The 17,217-nt window shown below is 44.6% G+C and overlaps 1 protein-coding gene across 6 annotated transcripts in view; it reads left to right on the forward strand.

Annotated features, from left to right (window-relative positions):
* Nucleotides 1–11,953: 11,953 nt before the first annotated feature.
* Nucleotides 11,954–17,217, forward strand: part of NUMA1 (nuclear mitotic apparatus protein 1) — a 46,454-nt gene continuing 41,190 nt past the window's right edge. For 3 of the 6 annotated variants that reach the window (XM_008566979.1, XM_008566985.1, XM_008566984.1), the window contains exon 1: nucleotides 12,719–12,839. The gene's annotated coding sequence lies outside the window, so the exon portion shown is untranslated. Of the gene's footprint in view, nucleotides 11,990–12,718; nucleotides 12,840–13,678; nucleotides 13,787–14,832; nucleotides 14,911–17,217 lie in introns of those variants that run through there. The other 3 variants (XM_008566981.1, XM_008566983.1, XM_008566982.1) reach the window with 3 other exon arrangements.

The raw sequence follows: 17,217 nt of genomic DNA on the forward strand, positions 1-17,217 counted from the left end.
CCTCCCACCCATCAACATCATATCTGTTCGCTTGTCTTAACAAGTTCAAGGAATTGTGATTATTCTGTCTTCTTCCCCAACCCCCCTGTTTGTTTGTGTATTTATTTATTTTTACCTCCCACAAATAAGTGAGAACATGTGGTATTTCTCTTTCTGTGCCTGACTTATTTCACTTAATATAATTTTTTCTAAGCCCATCCATGTAGCTGTGAATGGTATAGTATTTCATTCTTTTTATAGCAGAGTAGAATTCCATTGTGCAGATATACCACATTTTCTGTATCCACTCATCTGATGATGGACATTTGGGCTGGTTCCAACTCTTGTAAAGCCAGAATTTTTTTTTTTTTTTTTTTTTAGAGATGACCGGTAAGGGGATCTTAACCCTTGACTTGGTGTTGTCAGCACCACGCTCAGCCAGTGAGTGCACCGGCCATCCCTATATAGGATCTGAACCCGCGGCCTCGGCGCTGTGCTCCCAGCGCTGCACTCTCCCGAGTGAGCCACAGGGCCGGCCCCTGTTACCCCTTTCTTTTGGCCTATTTCTCCCTTTTGGAATGGGAACATGTACCTTATGTTTGTCCCACCATTGTGTCTTGGAAGTAGATAACTTGTATTGATTTCACAGATGGGACTTTGAACTTTGGACTCTTGAATTGAAACAAGTTAAGACTTTGGGGTTGAAATGAATGCATTTGCATGTGAAAAGGACATGAATTTGGGGAGGCCAGGGGCAGAATGTAGTGGATTGAATTATGTCCCCCAAAACTCCCTGAAGCTTAAATTGTGTCTCCCAAGTTTTATGTATTAGAAACTTAGCCCCCACTGTGACTTTTAAGGTGGGAGATCCTATTATGGTAATTGAAAGGTGGAGCCTTGGGCCAAGCCCATGGCGCACTCAGGAGAGTGCGGTGCTGGGAGTGCAGCAGCGCTTCCACCATGGGTTTGGATCCTATATAGGGATGACCGGTGCGCTCACAGTGCTCACTGGCTGAGCGCGGTGTGGCCGGTCTCAAAAAGGACAAAAAAAAGAAAGGTGGAGCCTTGAAGAGGTGATTGGATTGTAGGACCATGCAGTAGTGAATGGATTAAAAGTTGCTGTCGGAGTGTGGTTCAGAGGGCTTTAAAAGAAGAAGAGAGTGCCTTTTGCTCTCTCTGCTTCCATCTTGCAATGTGAGACCCCTGGGTCGCTATCGCCACCACCAGGTGGACTTTGGACTTCCCAGTCTCAGAAACTGTAAGCAATAAATTTCATTTTACCCAGTTCCATGTATTTTGTTATAAGCAACAAAAATGGACTCATACATATATTGTTTCTTATCCTTTATATTGGTAAAATAAAAAAATATCTGTTGATAGGAGGTATAGAAACAGGCATTTATATGAACTGGTACAGCTTTTTGTATGGTAATTTGTGAGTACCTATCCACAATGCACAAACTTTTTGTGCCATCAATTCCAATTATTATATGTCCTAGAGAAATATTAGTTTGTGTGTAAAAAGAGGTGTGTACCAGTAATCAGTGCAGCATTCTTTGTCATGACAAAACACTGTGAACAACCTAAATGTCCAGTCATAGCAAAATGGGAAAATAAAGTTGGGGCATATCCATACTTTGGGATTTTTCTCAAGCTCTTAAAAGTATGGGGAGTCCATTATGTAGTAATATGAAAACATATTAAAGAAAATTTTAAGTGAAAAGGGCAAGCTGCTGAACAAATTATATAGTATAGTTACAGGTATATAGACCAAACACACACACACGTATGTACGTTTATTAATATGTGTGTATGTGCATGCTTACAAAAGGTCTAAAAGGTTATACAATAAACACCTAACTGTGGGCACCTCAGGATGTGAGTGTCATTGACAAAAGTGGGTTAAGGCTTGGTGAGTGGGGAGTTTTGCATTTTACTCTAGATACTTCTGTATTATTTTACAGAGATAATGTATTCTTTTTCCTTCCCAATTGTTTCGGTAGCTGGTGGGCCTGTCTGTACTTGCCAGGGTCAGGAGTGTGACAAAGTAGGATTAACTCCCCAAGCCATCTCTGCCGACAGCAGTTGAGTTGGAAGCAGCTGCTGAGACCAGAACAGGGAGCACATGTATGTAGGGGAAGTGTGGGTAGCATATGTGCAGGTGGCTGGGAGAAGCAGCCAAGACAGGCCAATTCCAGTTTTCCAACAGTAACTATCACGTCATGTCTTGACATTCCTCAAATCACTTTGCCCTCCATTATCACACTGGATCCTGAGGATAAGTCCATGAGCAACAGAGGCAGGGAGGATGATAGGAAAGGAAGCAATCAAAACATGGGACAACAAGGAAAGTGTGTGTATAGAAATAGATTTTTTCTTTTCTTTGAAGAGAAATACATACAAGGATATTCATTGTAGCATTGTTTGAAATGGTAACAGATTGAAAATAACCATGTCCATCAATTGGAAAATATGTGAACATATTATGGTGTATCCTTTATACAGACAGCTGTTATACACTGTAGCTTTTTAAAAGTATGGGTTTGAATTTTATTTATTGATGCTTGGGAGATGTTGATAAATTATTGTTAGATAAACAAGTTGTAAAATGATGGTAAGGCTGGGAGATTGCTAATTTTGTCTTTTTTTTTTTTTCCTTTTTGTCTTTTTTCGTGACTGGCAACGGATCGCAACCCTCAGTGTCGCGCCCGTACCGGACCGGGACCGGCAACGGGATCGCAACCCCTGGCATCGTGCCCGCACCTCGCTCAGCCAGTGAGCGGCCGGTCTGTACGTGGGATCCGAACCCTTGGCGGGAGCGCCGCTGCACTCCCAAGCGGCACACTGTAGCAGTGCGCCACCGGGCCGGCCCGCTAATTTTGTCTTTTATCTGACTTCACACTGCTTCATTGGTTTTGGAGAACAAGGAAAACAAACTTGTATAAGCAAGAAATGAAGTTTCCTAAACATCTTTTCATCTAAATTGATTTTTAACAGGTGACTTTTATTTTTTACTAGGTTAATAAAGTAAAGAATTATGAAAGTAAAAATAAAGTTAATATGTAATTCTTCTCTTGGCTTCAAGGGAGGCATCTGGGTCAAGGAATTAACTGTAGTTGTAGTTCTCAACTTTCTGATGTGTGGACTTTAATTTAGTAAGGTCATTTTACAACTGTTAAATGAGGGTCTTAGTCTCCTCATCTCTAAAATGAAGAGCTTGTATAAGGAGACACACTTCACAAGCCTGTGATCCCATAATTGAACCACCTTGAGATTTAGAATATCATATTTTAAGAAGCTATTTTTTTTTTTTTTTTACATTTTAACACTGAAATTGGATGCATTTTATAATTGGTGACATCTTTTAGTAGTCATTGGCCATTTTTTCTGTCTCTGAAACTGAGATATCTTATCATTGATGATACAGGATAGTTCCAGTTTTCAATGCCAATTTGTTTTTCGTTAACTAAAATATTAGACCTTTTCTGAGCTTCCCTTGCATCCAGTCTCATCAGATTCATTCTTATCACCAAGACATTCTGGATGGGAGAAGTGGGTAGATACATAATTTGAGTGTACAAGGATTTTGCGCATTCTTAACTAATGAATAATATACATACAGAAAAGTACACAAAGTGTACAGCTCAATGACTTTCCACTAAATGAACACACCTGTGCATCTAGTGCCTTCATCAAGAACAGAACTTACAGGGCCGGCCCGTGGCTCACTCGGGAGAGTGCGGTGCTGACAACACCAAGGCCACGGTAACAGCACTCACTGGCTGAGCGCGGCGGTGCGGCCGGTCTAAAAAGGACAAAAAAAAAAAAAAAAAGATTTTACTTAAAGAGGAGTCACTTTTAAAATATAGTTTGAAACCTTTCGTTCATTCAAGAAACACTTATCAAGCACCTGTGCTGTGCCAGGCATTGTACTGAGTTCTAAGAGTTCAGCGGTGAGCACATAGTCTGTGATTTCATGGAACTTGTGGTAGTGGCAGAAAGAGAAATTAATCAAATACAGAAAGGTGTAATTAAAAACTATGAGTGCTATGAAGGAAAGGAATATGGTGCTATGAGAATGCATATGGGAACTTGACCTAATTTAGGGGTTAGGGAAGGTTTACATGAGGAAGAAACATTGGAGCTGAGATGTGAAGAATTAGTTGGATTTAACTGGGTAAAGAGGTAGGAAAAGAGAACTTCAGGTCGAAAGAAGAGCATGGTCAACAGTAGACCATATGTAGATGTAACTGTCTGCTAATGAACTTCCAGCCTCTAGTAGCAGCTAGTATTTATCTTTCTACCAAATATTGTGTTAAATACTACATGTACTGTCTTGTTAGTTCCATATAACAGCCCTCTGCAAAAGTACTATTATTCCCATTTTACAGATGGGGAAACTGAGGGCACAGAGAGGTTAAATAACTTGCCCAAGGTTGCACAACTAGTAAGCTATAGAGCCACCATTTGAATCAGAAGTCTTAACCTCAGATCTTATGCTTTTAGCCATTATGCTATATTGCCTTCCTCTTGTTTCTTACTGTTCCATAGTTACCTTTCTGAAACACAGCTCTGATCATGTTGTTCTCCTTTACCCTTCTCCCTCTAGAAACCTTGATTGTCTCCCCTCGCCTACAAGATAAAATCCTAATTCCTTAGCATGATGCAAGTGCCTCACAATTTAGCACTACTTGTCCTTACCATCTGCTGTACCTCCCTCAACTACATGCCATTGCCCAAATATAATGTGCTTTGTCCTTGCACATGCTCTGCCTAGAATGCTCTTTTTTTTACTTCTCTTTCTTAGTCATCCTACTCACACTTTAAGTATCCTGCTTAAATGTTACTTCTTTGGGAAAGCTTTTTCCATCATCCCAGCCTGAGTTAGTCCCTCACAGCTCATCTAAACCAGTACCTTCTCCTGTTTTCCCATTCTGGAGTCTTTTCACCAAAGCAAGAATCTTACAGGTCTCTTCAGCTCCCCACCTTTCCCACACCCCTATATGCTAAGAGTGTAGGATCTACCTCTGCAATGCCTTTCAAATATATAGTCATGTGTCATTTAACAACAGGATATGTTCTAAAAAGGGCTTTTTTTTTTGCCTTGTAACACCAAGGTCAAGGGTTTGGATCCCCATACCGGCCAGCTACCAAAAAAAAAAAAAAAAAAAAAATGGTATACTTACCACGAATGGAGCTTACAGGACTGGAAGTTGCTCCAGGTGAGTGAGTGAGTGGTGAGTGAATGTGAAGGCCCGGGGCATGACTGTATTGCAGACTTTATAAGCATTGCACACTTAGGCTACATTAAATTTATAAATTTATAAAAAATAAAGTAATTGCATTATGATGTACGACAGCTATGTCACTATGCTGTGTCCCTATGTCACTAAGTGATAGACATTTTTCTGCTCTATTATAATTTTGTCATTGACCAAAATGTCATTATGTGATGCATGACTGAACCTTTCTTTTTAGTTCCTACTGCCACTGCCCAGTCAGCACAGTTTTATCTCTACCTCTATAAATGCCACCTAACTCTGTTTTCTGCCTCTGGACTCACTGATGTGCCAGAGTCGTCTTTTCAAAAAGTACACATAGTGTACCATTCTCCTGCTCAGGACACTCGAGTGCCTCCTGCTGCTCTTTAGTAAGTCACTACACGTTGGTCTCCACTAGCCTTGCCAATGTTATCTCCTCTTCATTTCAGCACTCCCCAAGCCCGTGTTCTTTGGCCTCATATTGTGGTTATAGCTATGTTTCTTCCTCCACAGGGTTGGAAACTCAGTTTTAAAGGCTGTGTCACTCATCATTGAATCCCCAGCACAGTATGTAGAGGTGTTTATTTCATGTTTATAGTTGAATATCCCTAATTAAATTTCATTAATTCTAAGTGAAAAGTTACAACATGCATCTCAAAAAAGCGAGCTAGGCCCTAAAAGGAGGAAATTTGATTTATTTTGAAAATTGCTTGTGTGGAATTTTGCACTTCTCAGCCAGATGCATGAAATTTATTTTATCTGATGGTGATCAAGTTACTTAGCATCTTTTAAAATGGCGATAATGATACCCACACTGCCCTTTTCATGAGCTGTGGTAGAAACAATATGAATGATGAATGCAGAAGTGCTTTGTACACATAAAGGCCTATTCTGTTAAGAAAGATAGAGGATGTAGCTGGGGTGTGCTGGAGAGAGCACTGGATTTAGAAGACTTGAGTTTGAGTTCTGGCTCTGCAGCCTTGGTGGTTGGCCTTGAGGCAGGTATTTTCTTTTTACTGAACCTTAGATTCCTAATCTATAAAATTGGAATAAACATCCTTGCCTCTTGAGGTTCTTTTGGAGGGATTAAGTGAGATGTGAGACACAGCCTTAAATTCTTGATGTATGCTCAAATGTTAGGGTTTTGTTTTATCATGCATATGTTAGGCACCGTTCCCACTATTTCTCTTATTGGTAACATATTAACAGATTTGGTTCTTGAGTCAATTTAGTTTTCTATTTAGACACCCAGCATCTATAAATGTTGGGTTTTGTTTATTTCTGTCAGTGGTTAAAACCATTCTGGTGTGGTAGAGGGAGAAGTGAACTTGAAATCAGAAAGACTGGGGACTCAATGCTGCACAGGACAGAGGAAAGGGAAAATAAAGTGGGGTGGGGAGGAGGGAAGAGGACCAGGTACCAAAAGCTACTTTTCTTTAGATGTAGTTATAAATTGCACTTTGTGGCTTTTATTTATGAAAAGCTTCCTTGTAATGCCTTGAGTATAATGCCAATCACCTTTCACTGAATGCCACACTAAGTTGGTCCACACTAAGTTGGTTTCCAAGGACCTGATTGATCCTTTCATAGAGTATTAATGAAGCACCCACATGTGCCTCCCTTTAGGGATGGGACCCAGGAGGTAACAAAGTGCCTGTTTCTAGGAGATTTGCAATATATTTGGAAAGGGAACCCTAACTGGTGATGTTTTGGCCGAATTCTGAGGAGAGGAGTTCTAGTGCAAGATTTGTTGTTGTTGAGAATGTTATCCTGCAGAAAGAATCATGGGAATTTTGGAAGTTGGAAAGGCACATTAGAAATGATCTAACCCGGGCTGGCCCATGGCTCACTCAGGAGAATGTGGTGCTGATAACACCAAGGCCACAGGTTCGGATCCTTTAAAAAAAAAAAAAAAAGAAAGAAAGAAATGATCTAACCTAATCCCCTTCTTTTACTGAGACCCAAGCTAGGGCAAGTAACTTGCCCTAAGCCACATACCTAGTAAGTGATCAGAACTTACCTACAGGGGCTTTCAACACCAGATCCACCCTGTTTTCTACCACTATGGAGGCTGTCTTCAGGAGTTACAAGTCTTTACAGAAAAACTGTTCCCCCTCCTGTCACTTTCTTTTGCCTTTCTTATCATGACTTCTGTGTTTGTGAGCATTCTGTGTTTGTGACATTGTGCTAGATATGTTGCCTATAGGGACAGAGCCATTTACTCCTTTGTGACAATGAAACAGGGTGAACAGGTTCTTAGGTGTTTTGTAGAAAGGCCTTCTTGAGGGAGAACTGAGCAGGCCCCTTGGATGTTATAATGAATCCTCTCTGGGTTTTGATTTGCCCTCTGGTTTTCTCCCCAGGAAGCCTCAGACTTACCAACACTGCCTTATTAATCAGCCACTACCCTCTGGAGAGGGAGAATGAGGCCATGGTGAATAAGCCCGAGGTCAGGCTTCTGAAACAGCAATCCTTCCCTCTAGCCAATGGTGGTGTTTCCTTCCAGCCTCTCCCTTCTCATCCTTAAGATGTCTCCAACATCCCTCCTGGTAGGAGACTTTTCTTTGGTGCTTGCTGCTTCAGAGGAGTTTTGGTCCTTTAATATTTGTTAATTTCTTTACAGAAAAAATTCTTTAGTGATTACTCTTGAAATTAGAGCTGTTTGTTTTGATTAAAAAGTTGATTTTTATGAGGAGGTAGAAGTACAGTGTTACTTTGAGCCACCGAGAATGTGCTAGCTTTTACTCATCTATATAAGAGTAGTAGAGAATAATGTAGGGATAAGGTAGACAACTCACTACTTTGTGACTCAGGTAACTCAGTCACTTAATTCCTGAGCTGCAGATTTCCTTATCTTTAAAACTGCCCTGTGTTTTAGCTCAGTTGGTTAGAGTGCAGACTTATAACACCAAAGTCACGGGTTTGGATCCCTGTACCAGCCAGCCACCAAAAAGAAAAAGAAAAAGAAAACTACCCTGGACAATACCTTCTAGTCTTTTCTCTGCCACTTGATGTCCTGGCATAATAAATACCTAAAGACTATCATTATTGTTGTTGCTGTTATGGTTGTAATTAATAGCTAACATTTAATGAGCACTTACTATGTGCCAGGCACTATGCTAAACATTTCTCATGCTTTATTTTGTTAAATCCTCACAATAACCCAATGAGATAAATACTATGATTATCCCTATTTTACAGAAAAGGAAACTGAGAATTAGAAAGATTAAATAACTTGCCTAAGGTCACATAGCTAATAAGTGTTAGAGCCAAAATTTGAGTCCAGTTGGGTCTGTCCCCAGAGCTTGTTCTCTATATGGTCATCTTGTCTAATAATCAGTACAGTCTATAACCTTATGGACCTGCCTGGCAGGGTGGAGGGTTTAGGTAATGGCTTAAATGACTCTAGAAGGTAGAACTGGGGCCAGGTCATGGAGGGCCTTGAGTGCCAGGATAATTATTTATATTAGAATCATCCCATTTCTGGAAAGTCTCAGGGGAATTGCTCTTTCCCAGTCTTTTTTGTTTAAACTTTAAAAAATGGTAATATATATGAAAAACTATAATGTTTTTAAACAAAAACAATTAAATGAACACCCATACACTTACCACCCAGTTCAGAAGACAGATTATCAGACCTTCTGAAACACCCTGTGCGCTCCTAACAAATCACCACCCTTTTCCAACCTCTATTTGAATTCTCTGCTGAATTTCGTTATTTTCTTACTTTCTTTTTTTTCTTTCTATTTCAAAAATGATTTTACCACTCCTATCCCAGTCTTTTGGGGAAAATGAGCTGAGGCTTGCAGAATCAGGCAGGAGCCATGTGGCCTGCCTGCTGCCTGTGGAGGCTGTGAGAAGGGCTGGGGAAGTTCTGCTGCTGCCACAGGAGGGGGAGGAGGAGAGAGACGCTGGGGAATCTGGCCACGTTCCCTGGGCTGTCCCAGAGCTGGCCCAGAAGCTTGGCAACTTCGCAGAGAGGTTCCAGAGGAGAATTTAGCCCCTCTGCACAGCTGGAAGCTGTTGCCTTGAGTTTAGAGCAAGGGAGCAGGGTGAGGAGATCTTCACTCTTTTGAGACACCGTATCAGGGCTAGGAAGCTTCAGGGCTAGGTGGGTTTAGCAGGCCTGCCTCCTATTTTCACCTCATGTATTTTCTGGAGTATTGATTGTGCCAGTCTTTATGTTTGCCACTTTGCTTTTCTATAAAAATTTTGGTGTTGCTTTTGCTTTCATGGTGCTCCTTTGAATAAGAACTTCTCTTTGTACTAATAGTGATTGTTAACCACAGACTACAAATGATACTGTGGGAATAGATTCCAGGGCCTGAGAGAAGAAGCCAGTCTGGGTAGCACCTTGGTCTGACCCCCACCGCATCCCTACCACTCAGCACAGTCATTATCTGGTGGCCAGAGGTTGAATTTGGAACAGACTTAAGGAGTTCTAGTGTGCTATGTACTATGGAAGATTACAGAGAGAGAGATGGAACTGGTTATGCCTTTGAGGAATTTACATTCTAGATGTGAAGACAAGACTTTCAAGCATATATGCATAAGGTGGTACAAGTGCCAATGCAGGATGTAGATACATTTTTCTGATCGCCAATGTAATACATGGTTATTAAAGATAAATTCAAACATAAAAGAAACACGTAGTATAGAAAATCCCCAAGTGAATGTCCCCCACAATCTAACTCCTTCCCCAAGATAACTATTGTTAACTGTTAAATATTTGAGGAGGTGGGATTTGAGCTGGTCCTTAAAGTAAAATCTGGAGAGGCAGACCGATGGGAAGAAGGCAGGCATCCTGAGGGATCCAGTCTGCTGCTCCAGGAGGAGCACTGTCTCTAGTCTCCCCAACAGATGTTGAACCAACTTCTACTTGGATACCTTGGTGACAAGGGATGAAAATGCCAAAGAGGAATTAACCTTTGTGAAGCCCACCTTGTGCCTTGTGTGCTAGCCAATGTGTTGGTACCTTATAGATGATATTGAATTAATCCTCATCACCTTCTTGGTTTTGGTGGCTTCCCGGTGCGGGGATCCAAACCCGTGATTTTGGTGTTATAAGGCTGTGCTCTAATCAAGTGAGCTAACTGGCCAGCCCCTGTCCTCATCATCTTCCGTTGGAGATGTCTTTATCCTTATTTAACAATAGGGCTCTTGAGGCTCAGAGGTTACTTGCCAGAGGCACATAGTTAGCAGCAAGTGGTAGAGGTTCTGCCATTTACTAGCTATGTGATCTTGGGCAAATTATTTAATTTCTGTGGTTCAGTCTCTTCATCTCCTTTATTTCATTAAAGGAGATTTTAAGATTAAGGAGTTACTACACATTAGGTCAGTAAAATGGTGTTTGGCACATAGCAAGCACTCAGTAAGCATTAGCTACTATTTATTACACCCATTTTCTCTCTTCTAACATCATCTCAATTTAGTTCTGTGGGTCATCCTCACACTTTCCTGCCTCTTGCTTTCTGTCAGCCCTTTATCCTGTCTCCACAATGTCTGTCACTCCCCGTCTTTCCATTTTCTTATGCTACCCTCCTTTGTGTTCTCATTACCTGTCCGCTGTCTATTGTGGCTGTCTCCTGATTCACCTCCCTGCCGCTAGACTCATTTATTCATATACCAGAATAAACTTAGAGTGCAGTTCTTGTCGTACCACAGCTGTGTTAAAAACAAACTAAAACTTTCAAATCTTTATTTGATTCTTTGGTTTGAAGTTCATGATTCTCCCCCTGTCTGATCCCACCTCAGCCTTGGAGCCTGTCCTCCCACTGCTTCCACACTGCCTCTCTGCTTTCTCTTCTTTCCCACTCTTCTCTCTTCCATCTGGGGAAATTCTACTCATGTGTTTCAAGATCCAAATTAAAATATCACTTCATTTCTCCAACCTCCCCCACTCTCAAGAGGTTAGTATTTTTCTTCACATCTTTTGTGGAGTTAGCACATACCATCTTGAAATAAAATTTTTTTTTTTTTTTTTAAATATGACCGGTAAGGGGATCTTAACCCTCGACTTGGTGTTGTCAGCACCACGCTCACCCAGTGAGCGAACCAGCCATCCCTATATGGGATCCGAACCCGTGGCCTTGGTGTTATCAGCACCGCACTCTACCAAGTGAGCCACAGGCCGGCCCCTTGAAATAAAAAATTTTGAGGCACATTTGTTATGACCTGTGGAATTATAAATAACCTATCTCAGTGCAGATGCTGGGTTTAATTCATCTTAGTATACTTTCTACAGTGTCCTACAGCAGTCCGTTGCACATAGTGGGTGCTCAATAAATGTGATGTAAAATGAGGGGTTTCCTGGTAACTCTCTGCTGGGCTTTTCTGGAAGCTTTGGTGAAGGTCGCTGTTCAGTGGGTGGAAACGCTGTTTTGTCTTCTAAGAGTCAGACATCTTTTTCTTTTCGGCCATGTAGGAGAGGCAGAGACCATAGTTTCTGCTGATGGGTCCCAGTGCCTGTGTCTGCAAGGGCTCCAGCCAGTGCCTGCCTTACTCGGTCCTGTGCCTTGGCCCTCGGCCCCACGGCCCCTCCCCACAAATGCTCAGCGGAACAGGGGATTAGGTTCTGGCCACACAGCTGGGATTTTGGCGGCCATTCCACAGTCGACAATAGCACGCAGCCACCCGGACAGGACAGCGCAGGCCTGCGCTCCAGGGCCAGAATCTGCCTGGGCTTCTTGTTTGGGTGGCCGAGGGGGAGGAGCGGGCCGGCGCGGCATTCTGGCCTTGCCACGCATAAGGTACGGGCTGGAGAGATTCCCTCGGGGAATGGGCTTGGGGGGTGGCCATGTCCCAGGGCAGGCGGCGCCCACGACAGGCAGCGAGGCGCTTTGTGTGCGAGCGGCATGGCATGCGTGTGCTTAAAGACGCGGCCATCCCTGGAGCAGGCAGGAAGCTGCCCCTGTTAAAAGGGCTTGCGATTCGCTTGCTCTTCAAAGCCTCTGTCCCCGGGTCTTCCTCCCTGCCCTGCCCTGCCCGCCGCCAGGCAGGGGCTGATCTAATCATCGGGGCAGCCCTTGGCCTACCCTTCCGTTGCTGGCCAGAGAGATGGACAGGCTGTCACTGCCGCCTTAAGCCCTGGGAGGAAAAGAGAGCGCAGGGGGAGTGTCCGGGTGACCTCAGGTTTGTCAGGCAGGCCACTGTGAGATGTGTTTTGTGCGTTCATGCCACAGCTTGGCTCGGCTTTTGCCGCTGTTGTTCAACAATCTTGCCTGCCTGCTCGTGTCACCCCTCCCCCGCGTTCTGTTCTCTTGTTTGTGGACCAAGCCTCCAGCCTTCGCCTTCGCAGCCCCTCCTCTCCGGTGCGCCCCCTCCCCGCACCCCTCCCCCGCCGAGCGTTCCCGGCTTCGCGGCGCTCCCAGATCGCGGAAGCTCGCTGTGCCTTTAAAGAAAGCAGACTCCTGGCTGTGACGCACTTCTGGCTGTCAGCCAGGAAGATCGCCCCTGCCAGGCTGACTGAGAAGAAAACCAACAACTTTTCTTTTGTGTGTGGGGTTACTTTCCACTGGCCCCCCCCTCCTCCTCTCCTTTCAAGATTTAAATGCTAATGGCGGATTAAAACCTGTAGATTCGTTTGGCTTTAGGAGTCTGGTAAGGCCCCGCTGCACTGAGACTTTTTCTCCCTCACTCTTTCTCTGGGTTTTTGTTCAAACATGGACGAGGGGGTGCGGTGGATTCTCCACCCTCACCTCCCTTTCCTGCGACATCCTTAAAGGGGAGGGAGAGAAGAGGGCGAGCAAGTAAACACACTCAGAAACAGGCGCTGGGAGCGGAGCCTGCCAACATCCGGGAGTTGGCGCCTTTCAGAGCAAAGGGTTGCTTTCTTTCCCTCTTGCGTAGATGTCAGCGTGTTTTTGTTCAGAGGGGGAGCGTGTGCGCCTGCACGTTGAGCTGTGGAGACAGCTCAGGAGAGGGCTTCTCCACTCCCGCCTGAGACCCTGGGTGTGTCCGAAGTGGTGGGCAGTGAAAACAGGTTCATTTTGTCAGCTGGTAGGGACCTGGGTATGTGAATATAGTGGTGGGGGCCGGTGCTGTGCTGAGGAACTGCTGGAGTGGGCCCGTGTGTGTGCATGCGCGCGTATGGCTGCAGGCCCAGGTCTAGTTCATGATTGCAGCCCGTTTGCCCACATCCTTCTGATCTGGACCCTACAGAGCAGTAGGGGGAAGGGGCAGATATCAGTAAGCCATTTTTGGAGAAACCAGGGAATCTTGATTTCCCCTGCATTCCCTCCCTTGTTCCTCTCCAGGGCCCTGGAGCTCTAGGCCAAATTCTCGACTACAAAGAGGAGGTGGTCTATGTGAAGAGGGGGAGGCCTGAGCCCAAAGCTAGTTCCTTTAGAGGGACCAGGGAATACATCCAGCAATCTAGTTTGCCCTTGACCTCAAGAGTGCAGAGAAGCTCTTTAGACTTGGACCAGGCAGTCTACTCAGGACTCCCCAGGAGTTGAAAGACAGTGTTTTTCCCTCCATGGCTATTCTTGGAGCTTCTGGTCCTTTGACCTCTTACCTTCATCGGAGCCAGGAGATGCCCCAGCAAGGTATTTCCAATTCTGTGTTTTATGGTGAATTAGCCTATAGCAAGATAGCTTCGCCTCTGCTGGGCCTCTCTGGAGTAACCTGCCAGGTGAGGTCTGGGTGCTTGCTTGCCTGTACCTCCTGACCCATCCCTCCCAGAGCTGGAGGAGGAGCCCCAAGATTAGGATGTTCACTCTTTGGATGTGGATGTCTCTCAGATGGGGGGAGTGTCTCTTTTAGAAAGGGGTGCAGAGCATGGAATTCTTAGGGCTCCAGGCAGGCAGGCTCTCAGAGTAAGTGGTGGTAAATTTTGCCCTTGAGTGTGGGCACACAGATGGGGCAGCCATTTCCTTTGTGAGTTGTGAGTCTGTGGCCTTTGGAACCATCGGGCGGGGGGGTGGGGGTGGGAGAAGGACCCTTTGAGGTGGGAGCTTTTGTGGGCTTTGGGCCCTGAAATTCTGGGAGTGGGAGTTAGTACTAAGAGAATGAGGTTCAGCGGAGACGCTGAGAGATCATTACAGTTTAGCCGCTCTCTGGGACCAAAGGTCACTTTGGTGTTATCTTGAGGTAGGGCTGGTATTCAGGCAGGCAATAAGTGGCTAAGAGGCAGTCTCAGAGCTGGCACAGGGAGGTGGGGAAAGGGGGAGGGGTAAGGAGAGCAGGGCTGCTGCAATGCAGACCCTCTGGCCTTTGGCCTATCACTTGATCTACTAAAACTGAAGCATTTTCAGAACAGACCCCATAGCTCAGCAACCTGACCCTCTGGTCCTGTGCCTCACATCTGAGCAGGTGGTTTGCATTAGCTTCAGCTCTAGTAGGAAACCACAACTAGGCTTTAACTCTTTAAGATCCAGAGAGGGTACAGGACATGTGGCCGTGTGTCTCTTGAGCATCACTTTCCTTGCCCTGATATGTATTTTCTGGAAATATGAAGGAGTTACTGTAAATGTGGGAGTTGGTCCTGATATGAGGGAGCTATGTTATATCAGTTTGGGAAATGTAAAGAGGATGCAGGGCCTTAAGTTTATAAGGCAGCTGCATCTGTGTCTTGATTCCTTCCTGAGACCAGGGAAAAGAGAGAGCATCTTACCAGCTCTGTGAAGCCTCTGTTTTGGATTCTGGAGGCATTTCTTGTTCAAAGAACCAGGTAGGTGGGAACTCTAAAGGTGCCCTCAGAGAGCCTGGCCTGCATTCTGGGGTTTTGTTTCTTTGTTGATTGCGGGTTGCAGGGGTGCCTGATTGAATTGGGGTGGATCTCAGCAGATCTTTTTGTGAAATGGTTCCAGGCTACAATCGCAGGAATCTGTTTTTCCATCACCCTCACCCAGTCTTCTGGGTGGGGCCTGCCTCAGATTTCAGGGGGAGGGTGGGGATGATGGTGCTCTGGCTGGGAGCCCTTGGGTTCCAAGCCAAGAGCTGCTTAAAGCTATAGTCCTGATGCTGCCAACTAGATGTGCACCCTGGCTTCAATCATTCATTACCCAGAGAAGAGTGAATGGCCAGGCTGTCCTAAAGCCTCTTTGCCTGATGTCCTGTCTGTGCAGAGTGTCCCTTTAAGGGCTTTGAGCTGAAAAGGCCCTTCAGGAGTTCCTAGTGTTGAGTGTTAGATTCCTCCTATTTCTGTGCCTGGGGAGCACAGAAAAGGGCATTTAGCCTTGACGTTATTTTTCTTGAGCAGTGGAATTCGTCGTAGACAGGCTCTCCTGGGAGGACATGAGGGTTGTATGTTTTGCCTCTGAGATGAAGAGAAGAGGTTGGTTAAACCTCAGATCATTTTTGGCAGCACAGCTGCAAATCTCTCAGAGGGGGCAAGATCTACCTCCGGTAAAATTGTTGGGCCTCATTAGAAGGACTGCAAGTCTATAGGCAGCAGTGGGCATGAAGGGGAGGTAATCTGGGCCTCGTTACTAAATAGCTCAGAGACTTTTTTAAAGAAGCCCCAGTCGAGAATTTGTCTATTACCGCCTTCACCACAAGGGCCAAGTATGGTCCCTCTAACTTTAGGCTGGCCAGCCACCAGAAAAGCCTTATAGCAGTACAATAGTTGAGGCCATCTGCCTTCATCCTTGCCTGGCCCCAAGGGCTAGGCAGTCAGTGCCCATGGATAGGCCATACTTGGTGAAAATCATCCAAGACTGAGGTGAACATACACCCTTTAGCTTTTCTGCCCTCCTAAGAGCTCCCGTAACCATTTCACTTGCTCTTGCCAAAACCCAGGTGAATTGGCTCATTTCCAAGACTGTGACATTGATATGACAGGTGGAATCATGTTGGATTTTGCAGGGTCAGGAAGCACTTAATTATAATTAGCATTTAGCTATATTTAGCATTTGATTACTTTCTTCTATTAGTGCTTCATGTATATTTAATTTTACTTCTTACTCTTCTACTGAAAGCCCCTCAAAGGCAGGGACCATGTCAGTATCTCCAGTTTCCCATGTAGCTTCCAGCACAGGATGAACACAGTAGAGACTAACAAAACCCTTTTTGGTTACTAAGCAGAGCACACTTGGATAGGAAGGACCAAGAGATGATGGGGAGTGAATTATCAGATTTATGTATCTCTTTCCCCTACTAGACAGTGAGTACATTGTGGGGAAGAACGGTGTCTTTCTTTAATCCAAAAACCTTGCATACAGAAGGTGCTCAGCAAATGTTGGTTCCACAGAACCCACACCTTAAAGAAGTGGGGAGATTTATAGCTGGTGGCTGTTACCACTCTCTGTTTTTTGGTTTTTTTTGTTTTTGGCAGTTGGTCCATGTGGGGATCTGAACCTTTGACTTGGGTGTTACCAACACGATGCTCTAACCAAGTGAGCTAACTGGCCAGCCCTCTTACCATTCTAGTTCCTCTTTCTAAAGTAGTGACAAACTGAACACCTAGAGCAGGAGGTGGAGGGTGGGGCTGTTGCATTGGTGGAGATTTGTGGGAATTGTAGGGGCTGTTAGGTAGTGTTGGGAAATATTTAGTGATCAGGTGTGTGGTCTCTTGGGTAGGTTGGCAGGCAGATGGCAGATTTTCAATGTGACAGGAAATTGGGGGTAAGAATACCAGGACAAGTGCCTAATCTTTCATTAAATGTCCCATGGGATCTCTACCAGAGTTGCGCTTGGCCTCATCCAGAGACTTTGGTTTGGATATGCCCAATTCCCCATTTGAACCATGTCTGTCTTTGACATTTCTGTGGAGGGTATAGAAATCCAGAATTTGGAGAGATTTCCTCCATTCAGTTGTTAGGTAGGTAGAATTTGAGTACCTGCAGAAAGAGCCAGAAATCAACCTTTCTGCTTAAGAACAGTGATGACTGAATACATACCTACCATGTGCCAGACACTGTACTATTTGCTGTATCTTTACGTATCACAACAACCCAGAAAGTTGTATGCAGATCCCATTTTTTTTTTTTTTTTGTCTTTTTTCCGTGTCCGGCAACGGATCGCAACCCTCAGTGTT

The sequence above is a fragment of the Galeopterus variegatus genome, unplaced genomic scaffold (genome assembly GCF_000696425.1).
Source record: "Galeopterus variegatus unplaced genomic scaffold, G_variegatus-3.0.2 Scaffold283, whole genome shotgun sequence".
In the NCBI taxonomy this organism is placed as follows: Eukaryota; Metazoa; Chordata; class Mammalia; order Dermoptera; family Cynocephalidae; genus Galeopterus; species Galeopterus variegatus.